Here is a 17,158-nt window from a genome sequence, read left to right on the forward strand (position 1 = left end):
TGTTACACCACTCTTTGTTGACGTACACACACACACAAGCCACCCCCACGAGTTTTACCAGACAGTGCTGTGTCTCTGTCGCTAGGGAGCAGGTTAACCCGTGCAGCTGAATAGCGGGGTCCAGGATGTTGTCGTTTAGCCATGTTTCAGTGAAAACAAACACACAACAATCCCTTGTCTCATGCTTTGTAGACCGACTGAGTTGAATTAAGTCCAGTTTATTTTCCAGAGAGCAAACGTTTGAGAGCATTAGTGACGGAACTCGCTGCTCTAGTTGGTGTTAGCCCTTAGCCTAGCGCCGCCATCTTGGAGTATCAATTTTATTTCACTATCAATTTAAACAATTTTCTTTCTTTTTTATATTTGTAGTTATTATTTCACCCCTTTAATAGATGCATGTTTATAAAATGTAAATTTGAATTATTCACTTACTATATATACCCATGAAGTTATCTATTTAATGTTTTCTCTTGACTTTATTCTGATTTTTTTTCAGAACTTAATAAACAGGTGGAGGAGAACAGAAAACAACAAGGTGAATTTATCTTCATTAGGTTATTGTTTAACTAGTAATTTAATTGTAATTTTTTTTTTTTTTTTTTTTTTTGCCATTTTCAAATTGAGTTTATTTATTCAGTTATTTATTTTATATTTGTTGTAATTATTTCTCTCCTATAATAGTTGCATTTTTATAAAATGTGACCCTGGACCACAAAACCAGTCTTAAGTGTCAATTTTTCGAAATTGAGATTTATACATAATCTGAAAGCTGAATAAATAGTCTTTCCATCGATGTATGGTTTGTTAGGATATAGAAAAATACCCAAATGAAATACAAATAAATGAAAAATCTGGAATCTGAGGATGCAAAAAAAATCTAAATATTGAGAAAATCGCCTTTAAAATTGTCCAAATGAAGTCCTTAGCAATGCATATAAATGCAAGTTTTGATATATTTATGGTAGGAAATTTACAAAATATCTTAATGGAACATGATCTTTACTTAATATACTAAAGATTTTTGGCATTAAAGAAAAATCGATAAATTTTTTTGACCCATAAAATGTATTGTTGGCTATTGCTAGAAATATACTCATGCTACTTATGACTAGTTTGGTGCTCCAGGGTCACAAATGTACATTTGAATTATTTATTCAGTGACCATATGTAACTGTGTTTTAATATTATTTTCTCTTGCCTTTATAAACAATGCACGTTTGCATACAATGTACATTTAAAGGATGAGAACCAGAGAATAAAACAAGGTGAATTTTTCTTTTAAGTTATAATTTCATTATTAATGTAAATTAAAAAAAACAAAAAAACAAATGTTTTCATCCAAAAATATCTGCTTAACAGACACTGTGTATGCATCTGTGTATAGCTTAAGTTTATTTAATTATTTATTTGCCATTTTTTTAATACAATTTCTTATTAGGATGAATTATATAATTTTAATCTTTTTATTTTTTTGTTTTATTCAGAACACAATTAATTTTATCCATTAATTAATAAAGTCTGGTTATTTGCAAAACATTAACACACTGTGTATTCATATGTTAATAAAATGAGCCATAATTGACATTATAGCGGTTCACACACACACACACACACACACACACACACACATATATAATAGATGCATGTTTATAAAATGTAAAATTAAATTCAGTTACTAAATATACCCGTGATTTTATCTATTTAATGTTTTCTTTTGACTTTATTCTGAATTTTCTTCAGAACGTGATGAACTACAGAAGGAGAAGGACATAATTCAACAAGGTGAATTTATCTTTATTAGGTTATTATTTCACTACCAGTTTAAACTATTTTTGTTCTTTTTTTTGTAGTTATTATTCCACCCCTTAATAGATGCATGTTTATAAAATGTCCATTTGAATTATTCACTTACCATATGTACCCGTGATTTTATCTATTTAATGTTTTCTTTTGACTTTATTCTGAATTTTCTTCAGAACGTGATGAACTACAGAAGGAGAAGGACAGAATTGAACAAGGTGAATGTTTAAACATGTTTATAAAATGTCCATTTGAATTATTCACTTACCATATATAGTCATGATGTTATCTATTTAATGTTTTCTCTTGCCTTCATTCTGTATTTTCTTTAGAGATACAGGAGGAGAAGGACAGAATTCAACAAGGTGAATTTATCTTTATTAGGTTATTACATCAATTCAAATAAAGTTGAACTAAACATTCATCCACATACATGTACATACAGACAAATGAAACGAAATGTCGTGCCTCACAGGACCACGGTGCTACATAAATACAGGCATACAACAATGAAGTAAAACAGTATAAACCTATACACAACTAACCTACTGACAGATTTTGACTATAAATATACTATATATAAGTGTTTACCTATACATAAACTAAAAAATACGAACTATACTAATGCTTCACATAAATACTGTACCCATACACAACTAACCTACTGACAGATTTTGACTAAATATACTATATATATAAATGTTTGCCTATACATAAACTAAAAAATACAAACTATATGAATGCTTCACATAATACTGTACATGTGCAAAGAGTAACATCGGAAGTCAAGCAGCTGGCTGGGGAACATTGCAAGATGATTTGTAGTGTATGATCATGTAAACATACACATATTACTGAGCCTTGTGTGGGATTATGTACACACAGCAGTGTGTGTGAAAAGTGTCTAGTGCGCATAGAGGAGAGTGTGTTACTACAGGTGGTTTGTACTGGCTCAGTCACCTGACAGTATCACACTTAAAATTTAACAAAAAAAGATTTTCAGACAGTTTTTATTTTATGTGTGTGTGTGTGTGTGTGTGTGTGAGTGGAGGAGGTGAGATGGTCCATGTTTCAGGAGGTAGGGGGTTTGTGTGGGGTTTCAGAGGAGGGCGGGGTGATTTGAGGTCAGGTCTCTCACAGCCTGGGGGAAAAAGCTGTTGAGCAGTCTGGCAGAGCTGATGCTCCGGTACCGTCTTCCTGATGGTAGGAGCTGGAAGAGACTGTGGGTGGGATGGGTGGGGTCCTTCACGATACTGTTGTCTTTGCTGGAGCATCGTGTAAGGTAAATGTCCGGGATGGAGGGAAGAGGGGCACCGTCGATCTTTGCAGCTGTGTTCACTGTCCGCTGGAGGTTCTTGAGGTCTGCTGCACTACAGTTCCCGTACCAGACAGTGATGCAGCTGGTCAGCATGCTCTCAATGGTGCCACTGTAGAATGTGGTGAGGATGGGTGGGGGGCGACTTGCTCTTTTCAGCCAGTGGAGGAAGTGTAGGTGCTATTGTGCCATCTTAGAGAGTGACGTGGTGTTGGTGGTCCAGGTGAGATCCTCTGTGATGTGCACCCCCAGGAATTTAGTGCTGCTGACTCTCTCCACAGTCGAGCTGTCGATGGTCAGTGAGGGTTGGTCAGCAGAGTTTCTCCTGAAGTCCATCACAACCTCCTTCATCTTTCCCACATTGAGGGACAGGTTGTTAGTACACCATTCAGCCAGCTTTACCACTTCCTCTCTGTAGTGTTTTATCGCTGTTGCTGATGAGACCTACCACCGCTGTGTCATCCGCGAACTTGATGATGTGGTTGGAGCTGAACTTGGCAGTGCAGTCGTGGGTCAGCAGCGTGAAGAGCAGTGGGCTGAGCACACAGCCTTGTGGGGCACCTGTGCTCAGTGTGGTAGTGCTCGAGCTGTTGTGGTCGACTGACTGAGGTCTTCCAGTTCAATCAGGACCCCTTTCATCAAATATATTTATTACAGTTATATTGCATACAGTTAGTGTTGGCGGTATAGTTTTGTTCTGGGCAACACTACACTCGCCTGTCCATGCAGCCATGCTTGGACAGAGCGGGGAGAGCAGCAAGACAAACTCCCCCGGAGTACAGAACAGAACCATTATATGCATACATAATTACAATTTACAATTACATGAGTTGTAAAACAAAACGTGATAGAGAATGCTTCCAATGAGTGAACAGTAAAGTAAGAAACAAAAGTCAGATCGGATTACAGGTTAAGTTAGGTGGAGTTGGGGTTGGAGGAGGGAGTTAATTGCAAGCAGCGATGCGATGGAAGGGACGCTGAAGGAAGGTAATTTAAATAGACCGCTTGTGATAAGTGTCAAGACTGGATTGGTACACGTCAGGAACAGCTGACTATCCTCATACGAGATCTACACACACGTCCCCCCCCAAAAAACCCAACGCTAAATTTAAAAAATAAAGTACCCAATTAAATAACAGAGGAAATTGTTAAGGCCCAGCAGGTTTAGTTTATTAATGAGCTGTTGTGGGATTATTGTGTTGAATGCTGAAGTCGATGAACAGCATTCTGACATAGGAGTCTTTATTTTCTAGGTGGGTAAGAGCCATGTGGAGGGTGGAGGAAATTGAATCGTCTGTAGAACGGTTTGGACGGTATGCAAACTGGAGTGGATCGAGTGTGTTGTGGAGGCTGGTTTTGATGTTGTGCATGACTAACCTCTTGAAGCACTTCATCATGATTGGAGTCAGTGCTATGGGACGGTAGTCATTTAGACAGGACACAGGTGATTTCTTTCACAATCTGATTCCAGAACGATTCTTGATCTACCCCCCCCCCCCCCATTAATTAATTAGTTTACAGACTTGAGAATCTTAAAATCCTTACATTTACATATCCTTTCATAAGTAATTAAGTACTTTTAAAAATAATTACAAATAAAAAAAAACTAAAACAGTTGTATGTTAAGAATTTTAAAGTAATATAACTTAAAAACATAACTAACATTAATTATAATATATTAATTTATCTGGCTAATCATGTCTAAAAATATCATAATTATGTCAACCAAGCTCTGATAATGTATGGAATATAATATTTACAGACTATCCAAAAGTTAATAAAACAAAAGGCCTATACCTTTAGAAGCACAGATGTGTCTGTCACTTTAATGGTATGGTTCACACAAAAATGAAACTAGTCATAATTTACCCAGGCTGTTCTAAACCTGCATAAAGTTCTTTCTTCTGATGAGCACAAAAGAAGATACTTTGAAGAATGTGTCTCAACTAAACAGCTGATGGTGGTAACTTCCATGGTGAGGTAAATAATAATAATAATAATAATAATAATAATAATAATAATAATAAAACCATTGGGGAGTCATTGGGGACCAGAAACTGTTTGGTTACCTACATTATTTAAAGTATCTTCTCCTTTGTTTAACAGAAGAAAGAAATTATTACAGGTTTAGAACAACATGTGGATGTGTAAACAGACAAAAAATTTCATTTTTGGGTGAACTGTCCCTCTAAATCAGACAGTCCACCGTGAACAACTGAAATGCTTCTCTGCAAACTGCGTGCCCATCATTAGTTACTGGACAGACACACTGATAACTTTCCCATCCTGCCCTACATCTGGACAGTCTTGTGTTCAAAGGGCAGATGTGAGCTCCTAGATGTTTTAAACCGCGCAGGTTTGTTTAACGCATGCTGCGCTCCTGTGAAAGGACTTTAACTGCGCGCGTTCTGGAGACTCCGTCGCTATGGAAACAAAGACGCCAAAATCACGCACAAATGAGCTTCTCTAATACTTGTTATGAAATGTATTTAATTATAATTGCTATTAGTATTATAAACAGTGCAAAATACTTATTTGTTAATTCAAATATGTGTTGGCCTTTGTAAAATACGGGACAAATCACGTCCTGTATTGTTTTGATACGCATCATTTTACCTTTAAATACGGGACGATTCCATATTTTAAGGGACGGATCGCAATCCTAATAACTGGCTGTGTTTACATTAATTTTGCATCATAAAACCATTTTGAGACGCGCACAGCCGCAAGCGCGAGCAGTCTTCACAAACAGAGCGCGCATCAGCATTTGAAATTGAAATCAGCCTTCTGTTAGTGAGGTTCATATTTTAAATGTACAAGTCCACTGCATTCCAAACCACATAAAGTATGACTTCGTAGAGCATTTGTAAGGAAAATACCGACGGGCGAGACCGCACACTTCAAACATAAAACAAATCTCTCACATCACATCCTATCCAATGAAACCAAGAATTTAATTTCAATGTAATTTCTGCACTTTATGAAAAACATTATGAAAGATTACTTACCTGAAGGTTCGAGTGGTGTATGTGTGAGGGGAATTGGAAGCAAGCAGGGTACGGTTGTGTCTAAAGCAAACTCAGCGTCATCGCGCATCTGGTTAAAAACTAGCTCAGATTCGATCCAGAATCGTAGGAGAGAGAATCGCGATGCATCGATTTTTTTCTCCCACCCCTAATAAAAACTACAACTGTCAAAATGTGATTCATTATGCTATTTTTGTTTACCACTAGCGCATGCTAATGATGTTTTATTCTTCTATAGAAATGTGCGCCGTAGCCTACGTGTCAATAGTTGTCGTCATCGTACAGTCTACATGCATGTCGTACCCAAGTTTATTACATCCATGTCGCACAGTGTGACCAGCAATTATCTTACAGGATTGCTAAAATCGTGGAGTGTGTAGAAGGCTTTAGTCGGGGACACCCCTAGTTTGCCAGATAGAATGGTAGACACTTCACAAACACAAACTCCACCAGCGATGAACAGTGTTTTGTCACTAGTACAGCATTGTTACACCACTCTTTGTTGACGTACACACACACGCCACCCCACGAGTCTTACCAGACAGTGCTGTGTCTCTGTCCGCTAGGGAGCAGGTTAACCCGTGCAGCTCAGAAAGAATCAGAATCAGAATGAGCTTTATTGCCAGGTATGTTTACACATACGAGGAATTTGTTTTCGTGACAGAAGCTCCGCAGTGCAACAGAATGACAGCGACAGAACAAAAAACACACAATAAAAGAATAAAAAAATACAAAAATACAAATCAGTAGGCAAGGAATGACAATATACAGATTGACAATTGTATGGGCAGATATATTCCAATGAGCAGTTATGTATGTACAGGTATATTATGTGCTAAAAAAATAATAATTTCAGTGTACACTAAGTATGTGTGTTAGATAAAAAGTGTATGTGTCTGTAAATATAAATAGTGTAAAATGTGTTCCACAGTATTATCAAGTGTTCATTAGATGGATTGCCTGAGGGAAGAAACTGTTCCTGTGTCTGTTCGTTCTGGTGCTCAGGGCTCTGTAGCGTCGACCAGAATGGCAACAGTTCAAACAGGGAGTGTGCTGGATGTGAGGGGTCCAGAGTGATTTTGCCAGCCCTTTTGCTCACTCTGGATAAGTACAGTTCTTGAATAGACGGGGGGAGGGTTGTACCAATGATTCTCTCAGCAGTCCCGGACTACCCTCTGTAGTCTTCTGAGGTCAGATTTAGAAGCTGAGCTGAACCAGACAGTTACTGAAGTGCAGAGAACGGATTCAATGATGGCGGAGTAGAACTGTTTCAGCAGCTCCTGTGGGCAGGTTAAACTTCCTCTGGCTGGCGAAGGAAGTACAATCTCTGCTGGGCCTTTTTCACTATGGAGTCAATGTGAATGTCCCACTTCAGGTCCTGAGAGATTGGTGGTGCTCAGGAACCTGAATGACTCCACTGCAGTCACAGTGCTGTTCATGATGGTTAGTGGGGGAGAGCAGGGGGTTTCTCCTGAAGTCCACGATCATCTCCACTGTTTTTGAGCGTGTTAAGCTCCAGGTTGTTGAGAGTACACCAGACAGCCAGCTCTTTAACCTCCTGTCTGTAAGCAGACTCGTCCCCGTCCTGAATGAGACCGATGAGTGTGGTGTCGTCTGCAAACTTCAGGAGCTTGACAGAGGGGTCCTTAGATGTGCAATCGTTAGTGTACAGGGAGAAGAGCATTGGGGAGAGAACGCAGCCCTGGGGAGCTCCGGTGCTGATTGTACAGGTGCTGGATGTGTATTTTCCCAGCCTCACTAGCTGCTGCCTGTCTGTCAGGAAGCTGTTGATCCACTGACAGACGGAGGTGGGCACAGAGAGCTGAGTTAGTTTGGGAAGGAGGAGGTTTGGGATGATCGTGTTAAAGGCCGAGCTGAAGTCCACAAACAGGATCCTCACATAAGTCCCCAGTCTGTCTAGGTGTTGCAGAACATAATGCAGTCCAATGTTTACTGCATCGTCCACAGACCTGTTTGCTCTGTAGGCAAACTGAAGAGGATCCAGTAAGGGTCCATTAATGTCCTTCAGGTGGGCCACCACCAGTTTTTTCAAAATGACTTCATGACCACAGACGTTAAAGCCACAGGCCTATAGTCATTTAGTCCTGTAATTTTGGATTTTCTTTGGGATGGGGATGATGGTGGAGCGTTTGAAGCATGAAGGGACTTCACACAGCTCCAGTGATCTGTTGAAGATCTGTGTGAAGATGGGGGCCAGCTGGTCAGCACAGGATTTCAGACAAGCTGGTGTAACACAGTCTGGGCCTGGTGCTTTTTTCCTTTTCTGCTTCCGGAAGACCTGGCACACCGCATCCTCGCTTATCTGTATTGCAGGTGTGGGGGAGAGGGGGGATGCAGGAGGTGTGAATGGTGAGGGCGGTTGTTTTGAGAGGTGTTCAGGACGGGTTGCAAGAGTTGTGAATGGTGAGAACGGGTTGTTTGGAGAGGCATTCAAGGTGGGTTGCAGGAGTTGTGAATGGTGTGAACGGTTGTGTAGAGAGGCGTTTCAGGGCAGGTGATGGGTGTTCTTCTTTCAAACCTACAGTAAAACTCGTTCAGATCGTCTGCCAGTCATTGATTCTCCACAGTGCTGGGGGGTGGTGTCTTGTAATTGGTGATCTCTTTCAGACTTTTCCACACTGATGCTGAGTCGTTGGAAGTGAACTGAGTCCTTATTTTATCAGAATAATTCCTCTTTGCCACTTTGATCTCCTTTTCCAGTGTGTATTTAGCCTGTTTATACAAGACATTGTCCCCCTTCCTGTAAGCGGAGTCCAGGATGTTGTCGTTTAGCCATGTTTCAGTGAAAACAAACACACAACAATCCCTTGTCTCATGCTTTGTAGACCGACTGAGTTGAATTAAGTCCAGTTTATTTTCCAGAGAGCAAACGTTTGAGAGCATTAGTGACGGAATCGCTGCTCTAGTTGGGTTAGCCCTTAGCCTAGGGCCGCCATCTTGGAGTATCAATTTTATTTCACTATCAATTTAAACATTTTTTGTTCTTTTTTATATTTGTAGTTATTATTCCACTCCTTTAATAGATGCATGTTTATTTAAATTATTCACTTGCTATATATACCCGTGATGTTATCTATTTAATGTTTTCTCTTGCCTTTATTCTGATTTTTTTTTCAGTGCTTAATAAACAGAAGGAGAAGAGCAAACAATAAGGTGAATTTATCTTCATTAGGTTATTGTTTAACTAGTCATTTTTATTATTATTATTATTATTATTTTTTTTTTTTTTTTTTTTTTTTTTTTTTCCATTTTCAAATTGACTTTATTTATTCAGTTATTTATTTTATGTTTGTTGTAATTATTTCTCTCCTATAATAGTTGCATGTTTATAAAATGTGACCCTGGACCACAAATCCAGTCTTCAATTTTTCGAAATTGAGATTTATACATAATCTGAAAGCTGAATAAATAATCTTTCCATTGATGTATGGTTTGTTAGGATATAGGAAAATATTTGGCCGAGATACAACTATTTGAAAATCTGAAATCTGAGGGCAAAAAAATCTAAATATTGACAAAAACACCTTTAGAGTTCTATAAAAGAAGTTATTAGCAATGCATATTACTAATCAAAAATGAAGTTTTGATATATTTATGGTTGGAAATTTACAAAATATGTAAATGGCACATGATTTTTACTTATTATCCTTATGATTTTTGGCATAAAATAAAAATCGATCATTTTTTTTTGACCCATACAATGTATTGTTGGCTATTGTTACAAATATACTCATGTTACTTATGACTAGATTGGTGCGCCAGGGTCACAAATGTACATTTGAATTATTTATTCAGTTACGATATGTAACTGTGTTTTAATATAATTTTCTCTTTCCTTTATTGTGAATTTTCTTCAGAAAACAATGCACTTTTACAGAATGAGAACAGTCTCAAATATAATTCACGCAAAAAACACGATTCACACATGCGTAGACAATTTCACATGCATGAAACCTAATTCACAGTACACACAAAACAATTCAAGTGCGTGAAAAAAAATATATATTCACAAAAAGCAATTCACATGTGCAAAATAAAATTATATATTCATAAAATACATTTCACAAATGCAAAACACAATTCGTAGATATACAACTGTGCACAAAAACCTTTGAATGTTTAAAATGTACGAGTGTCTGAATGTACAAATCGTCATTTACTACGAATCCACAAATCGTCATTTACTACGAATCCACCAGAGGATTTGTGTGTGTGTGTTTTTGAGACTTTCCTGGCAGAGCTCTCTTCCCACGTGGGTCTGTCGTACTCTTTAGCCAATCAGATGCGAGCTTACCATTCAACCAATCATATCATAAGCCACTGAGAGTGCACTCAAGGAGAGTAGTTTTGCACATGTTCAGATGAAGTCACAATAATGGCAGAAGCTTCCTTTGTTTAAGTCTGCGCGTCAGAAACGGAAGTGCTAAAAATCGCTAAAAATGGGCTTCACTTGTCTCAATTGAGTTCCAATTGGGTCGCTGATGACTGATTACTGATGTAAAGACTTAATTTCCGTTCTAATTAATCCATATTGCGCAAAAGGTGCACAGAATTTTGCTCCTTGAATGCACTCTCAGTGGCTTATGATATGATTGGTTGAATGGTAAGCTCGCATCTGATTGGCTAAAGAGTACGACAAACCCACGTGGGAAGATAGCTCTGCCAGGAAAGTCTCAAAAACACACACACACACACAAATCCGAGTGGATTAGTAAATGACGATTGGTACATTCAGACACTCGTAAATTTTAAACATTCAAAGGTTTTTTGTGCACAGTTGTATATCTACGAATTGTGTTTTGCATTTGTGAAATGTATTTTAATGAATATATAATTTTATTTTGCGCATGTGAATTGCTTTTTGTGAATATATATATTTTTTCACGCACGTGAATTTTTTTTTTTGTGTGTACGTGAATTAGGTTTCATGCATGTGAAATTGTTTACGCATGTGTGAATCGTGTTTTTTGCGTGAATTATATTTGAGACTAATCTGCTTCCATAAAAATGAGGTGAATTTTTCTTTTAAGTTATAATTTCATTATTAATGTAAAAAAAAAAAAAAAAAATGTTTTCATCCAAAAGTATCTGCTTAACAGACACTGTGTATGCATCTGTGTATAGCTTAAGTTTATTTAATTATCTGCCTTTTTTTTATAAAATTTGTTATTAGGATGAGATAATTAAATAAATTTAATCTTTTTTTTTTTTTTTTTTTTCAGAATACAATGAATTTTATCAATTAATTAATAAATTAAGTCTGCTGATCTGCAAAACATTAACACACTGTGTATTCATATGTAAATAAAATGAGCCATAATTGACATTAAAGCAGTTCACACACACACACACACACACACACACACACACACACACACACACACACACACACACACACTTATATAATAGATGCATGTTTATAAAATGTAAGATTGAATTTATTTACCATATATACCCATGATTTTATCTATTTAATGTTTTCTTTTGCCTTTATTCTGAATTTTCTTGAGAACGTGATAAACTACTGGAGGAGAATCAGAAATCAGAATCAGAAAGAGCTTTATTGCCAAGCATGCTTACGCTTAACGCATACAAGGAATTTGTTTTAGTGACACATAAGCCTTCCAGTACACAGAGACAAACAACACACACAACACACACACCACACACCCACACACACACCCACACACACACACACACACACACACACACCACACACCACACACACACACACACCACAACACACACACACACACACAACACACACACACACCACACAAAAAAAAAAAAACAAAAAAAACAGAGGAAAACAAGAACAGAAAACAACAAGGTGAATTTATCTTTAGGTTATATTCACTATTAATTTAAGCATATATATACAGATGCATGTTTACATTATTATATTTTTTTTATAACATAAAGAATAGGTGCATGTTTATAAAATGTACATTAAATTAATTATTTATTCAGTTACAACATGTACACGTGTCTGATGTTATCTGTTTAATGTAGTTTTCTCTTGCCTTTATTCTATATTTTCTTCAGAACATGATCAACTACCGAATGAGAACAGAAAAAAAAACAAGGAAAATGTATCTTTTTAAGTTATAATTTTATTATTAATGTAAATTTTGCACAGGTGTAAAAAGGACTTAAAATTAAGTGAGGCACAGACACTGGTTAAAAACATACTTGTGTAAAAGTAAAAAAAAATACTTTATTTTATATATATTATATATATGTATTATATATATATATATATATATCTATTAATATATATATATATATATATATATATATATATATATATAGTAATTGTCGTAATTAAAAAAAAAGTAAAATGTACCCTATGAGAAAGAAAGAAAGAAAGAAAGAAAGAAAAAGAGAGAGGAGATTCTTTTTTCATCATATTGAATCATAAAGTGAAATTGCTTAAAATAAACTGTATAAAATATTTTGTCAGGCAGAGATACAAAAGTTTGGTTAAAGGAAGAAAACAAAAACAACGCAATGGCACAGGTCACAAACATCAATCTAGTGCGACAACAACAATTAAAATAGAGCACAGTGGAACACAAAAAATACAGTTATGTCACTAGCTTTTGATCAGATTTACTCTTTTGACATGCGCACACTGAATGAATAATACATTTTCACTCACTGTCGCCTATTACTGTTTAAAAAATCAAAAAACACAATATATATACCAACTCCGGTCCTAACTAATCAACCAACCAGCATATGAACTGTTGTGCAGTGCTGATTACTTAAAAAAAAAGTAGTAAAAGTGCCCCTTCCCGCACCCAAAACTAGTCGTCTGTTAATGAGTCTTAAACAGGGACTGGTGGGATGTTGTGCTGCTCTACTTCACAGACGCTAAGTGAAGGGGGAGTTTTATAATGACGGGACACTCATTTATGACACTTTATTCACCAGGAAGAACAGCTCAATCCCTGCGTCATACGTTATTACGCTATTTCTATGTCACTGCGTCTGCGCATGCAGTACTTTCCAGTTTCGGTTTTCAATCCGATAAAGTGTTTACATGTCCTCTGGCTCGGATTACAAAAGGAATAAACCACCTCTTACAATCTGATCAAAATTTTAGTCGGATCTGGCCAATTCAATCCGATTGACCTGTTTACATGTGACATTTTTATTCTGATTGTGCTTCTAGTCCTATTACGATCGGATTAGTAGGGTCCATGTAAACGCAGCTATTGTTGATGCTATTATGAACCCTTTATAACTTAATACTTTTTTTTTCCTGTTTCTAGTGGTCACTCATTTAGAAACAGACAAGGTGAGTAAAAAGTACTAATGTTTTTATATTTATAGTTAGAAAGTATACAAACTGTCACTGGATAAATGCAGTCAAATGGTTCTGATCCTTGGGCGTGTGAAGAAAGAGTACTGTATTTACACAACAATATTCATGTATATTACAGTGGGGTTTTTTTCCCATTCGTTTTGGTACAGTTTCCACAAATAAGATGTACATTTTCAAAACTCTTAGTACAATAATATCTGAACATACATTATGAAAAGACAGTTACTGTGAATGAAACTTTTAGAAAAAATTTTTTTCATGGAAATAATACTTTGTGCTTTTGTGTACTGTACTAACACAACTGAAAATATGCTGAAATGTTTGAAAATAAAAGTATGTTTTTGATGATTTGTTGTGAGATTAGTACTAGAGTTTTGTACACTAAATATATACAATAAATGTACAATATGTTTGTGGAAATTGTATCAGAACAACAGAAAAAAAAACAATCTAGAGACAGACATTTTGCTTTCTACAAAAGATGATTCACTTCAGATAAAAAAATTCACATTACAAAAGGGCACATTTTTTACATGCTATTAGCTAATTTTAGCATAACAGATCAGTCTTTATAGTAGATACTGTGTGAAATGTGTCAAATCTCTAAACTTAAATTGCAGATAAGATTTGAGAATTATAAATATTATTGTTCATAATGTATTGTGCTTTGAACATTAGGTTTAAGTAAGTGTCCCTATGCAGAATCTTCTTTTTTCTTTATAATGATTCCTCACTAGATGCTAAAAAACAATACATTACTATTATTTTATTATATACTTGTCTGTAAAGCAGAATGTTCAATATTTCAACAGTGAATGCAACTCTGGGTGAAGATTCAGCTAATGCATGTCTCATTGAGTCTGAAGATGGGAAAGAAGTGATACATGACGAAACAGAACAGTAAAAAGGGAAAGATGTAGGCAAAATTACAAATTTGATGAGAATGATCTTTATAATGATGAGACAGATGGATGCTCCCCAAAGTGTATTTTTAACTATTACACTATAACTGTACTGAGTGGGATTTAGCAGTGATCAGACAACTGGTCAGGCTTTTAATGAGAAAATTTGTCAGTTTATTAGTTTAGATCCTGCTTGGTGTAAAATCTACACTGAACCTCTGATCATCTGTGATAATTTCAGAATTAGTATTCTGGAAATTTAGTGTATATAATAATAAAACAAAACATCATTTAAAGTACAGAAAATAAAATATCAATGTGATCAATTCTTTGATTTCTTTCACATCACATATCAAACTCACCCATATCCAAAACACAAAGAACCTTAAACTAAAGATAAAAAGTAAATGGCAGTGTAAATCTGTAATTGTTGATGAATGCAACAAAAAAACAACCAATTCAAAATCTAAACAAATTTTACAAAATCTTAACTCAAACAACAAAAATGTAATTTAAACACTAAACAGGTACAAAGGAAATATGTACAATATTTGTGATTCAATTATAAACTAAATTTGTGTAATAAATATCTACAAGGTAATACTTACAATGCAAGTTTATGATCTTAAAGTAAGTTTACTTTGAGCATGTAAATGTAATACCTATGAATAATATATTAATGTGATGCTAAAATACAAAATATTGTTCTGTTTTATTAAACTCATGTGAAGTTCTATTTCTAACTACTTATTATTTAATCGCTAAACTCTTGATCCAGTTGAATTTGGGCACTAGTCATTGCCTTGCTTGCTGTCTCTGTGTATACAATGTAGCAATTGCTTAGGTCTGATATTTCTGAACATAATGTAAAAAGATAAAAAAAAAATATATATATATTTTTTTTAAATAAACCATCAAATATATGTCTTTCAGCCTCTGAAATTTCTTAAAAATATGGTACATAAATTTTATTCCTATTAGTTTTTAAGCCCCGCACCTGCCATATGGGTCAGGAAACACACTGTTAAAGTAGTTTTTATTTTTTAGTTTTTTGTCTATTGTTTGATGTGGGGGTGGGACCTGATGATAACAACAGAAGAATAAACTCGACTTCTAGGAATGTACCTGTGATGATGTCTGAGTGCTGTCGAGTGGGTTTCTCGATGGTAACCTTACTGCTTCAAAGCAAAGGTGGTGGTCGTTGTCTGTGATACTTTGGTCTCTATATAACTCTGTCCCTAGCATACATTATTTTTCTATTTTTTTTACAATTGTCTATTATTTTTTTTCTTCGCCTCAAGTACAATTTTTTTTTTTATTTGCCTGTCATTGTAATTGTACCCCTAATTGTGATATGTGACCCTGGACCACAAAACCATTAATAAGGGTCAGTTTTTTTTTTTTTTTTTTTTTTTATTTGAGTTGATATAACAACTGAATCTGATAAGCTGATACCATAAGCTTTCCATTGATGACTGGTTTGTTAGGAATATTTAATTAGCCAATAAAAGTAATTAAAGAATTAGGCTATAAAATAATAGAAAAAAACAAAAAAACAAAAACAAAAATATAATCAAAAAAAAAACTCACGCAAATACACTAAAACTAATACATAAATGAAGCAAAATCAAAATTCACCAAACACTGTGTCTAATTTAATATTGCATGAACTGTGGAAAACAAATAGGATTAATCTCATGCATGTGTAAGAATCCACCTGCCAGCCCAAAAAGCTGAATCCAGTGGCCTGTTTGAAGGTCTAATGCGTATTCAAACTTTTCTTGCGCTTCGAGTTTATCAGATTTAGTTTGAATTTAAGTCTTAGCTCGTGTTCAATCTGACGCTCCAGTTTACGTGATCATTAAATTTGGGCAATATTTTAAATCAAAAAGCTGATCACAGATATCAATTGTTTATTAATTTAGATTTTGATATTTCTGCAATCCCATACTTTTTCCAATTATCGTTCATTATGGGACCATGTACCCGCACAGGAATTACAACTTGGCGCAATTTTAGTGAACCCACGGACACAAACTTGTCGTTCCGAACTTTACTCAGCGGGCCAGAGTGGTTATAATACCTTTAAGTGAGCTGCACCCCTGCATGCTCATAACAAAAAGTGTATTTTCTTATAACCACGAGAGCTACACCGTGTTAAGCCAGTGACAGGCAGAAATTGGAAGTTCGTTATGGTGTTCCCCATGATTCATCCATTAATGCTTCAGTATGATCTGTCCTGAATGCAGATTTGCGGAAATACCACTACACATTAATCTACTTGAAATATGATTTCAGTAGAGATCAGAATAAAACAAATATAACAGTTTATTATCAGTCAAGTAAATAAGTATTATGCCAATTTACATAGTCAATTCAAAGATATCAAATCAATACAAGACATCAAATTCTCAAGGATAAATCTAGGAGTAAAGGATTCATACCTTCATACTTCAGAAATAATAGTTGGCTGGACTGTGGACACACTCCATATTACGGGCTTTATGGTTACAGAATCGCCAAGTAATGTTTTGTCACTTCCATTATATACTCAGACCAGAAACAAAGAAATCTTCAAATCAGTTCTCGTGACCCCAGGGTTGCACCTGGCTGGACATAGGAAAACATTCTCACAGATCCTCAAAGGGGGACACACCCCTCCTCAGCAGAACACAATTCTACAAAAGTTTTCAATATTTCTCATAATACAAGTGACTACTGTCAAATTGAGACCATTTTACCAATCGCACAGGACCTTTAAAAT

General features: G+C 35.7%; 1 long non-coding RNA gene across 1 annotated transcript; it reads left to right on the forward strand.

Annotated features, from left to right (window-relative positions):
• The first annotated feature begins 1,219 nt into the window (after positions 1-1,219).
• Positions 1,220-14,666, forward strand: LOC109045739. The gene is made up of 7 exons (XR_006154158.1): positions 1,220-1,265; positions 1,741-1,782; positions 1,977-2,018; positions 2,133-2,165; positions 9,280-9,315; positions 13,440-13,465; positions 14,305-14,666. It is a non-coding gene; the product is annotated as an uncharacterized LOC109045739 (long non-coding RNA).
• The last annotated feature ends 2,492 nt before the right edge of the window (positions 14,667-17,158 follow it).

Source organism: Cyprinus carpio, chromosome B3, assembly GCF_018340385.1.
Source record: "Cyprinus carpio isolate SPL01 chromosome B3, ASM1834038v1, whole genome shotgun sequence".
Classification (NCBI taxonomy): domain Eukaryota; kingdom Metazoa; phylum Chordata; class Actinopteri; order Cypriniformes; family Cyprinidae; genus Cyprinus; species Cyprinus carpio.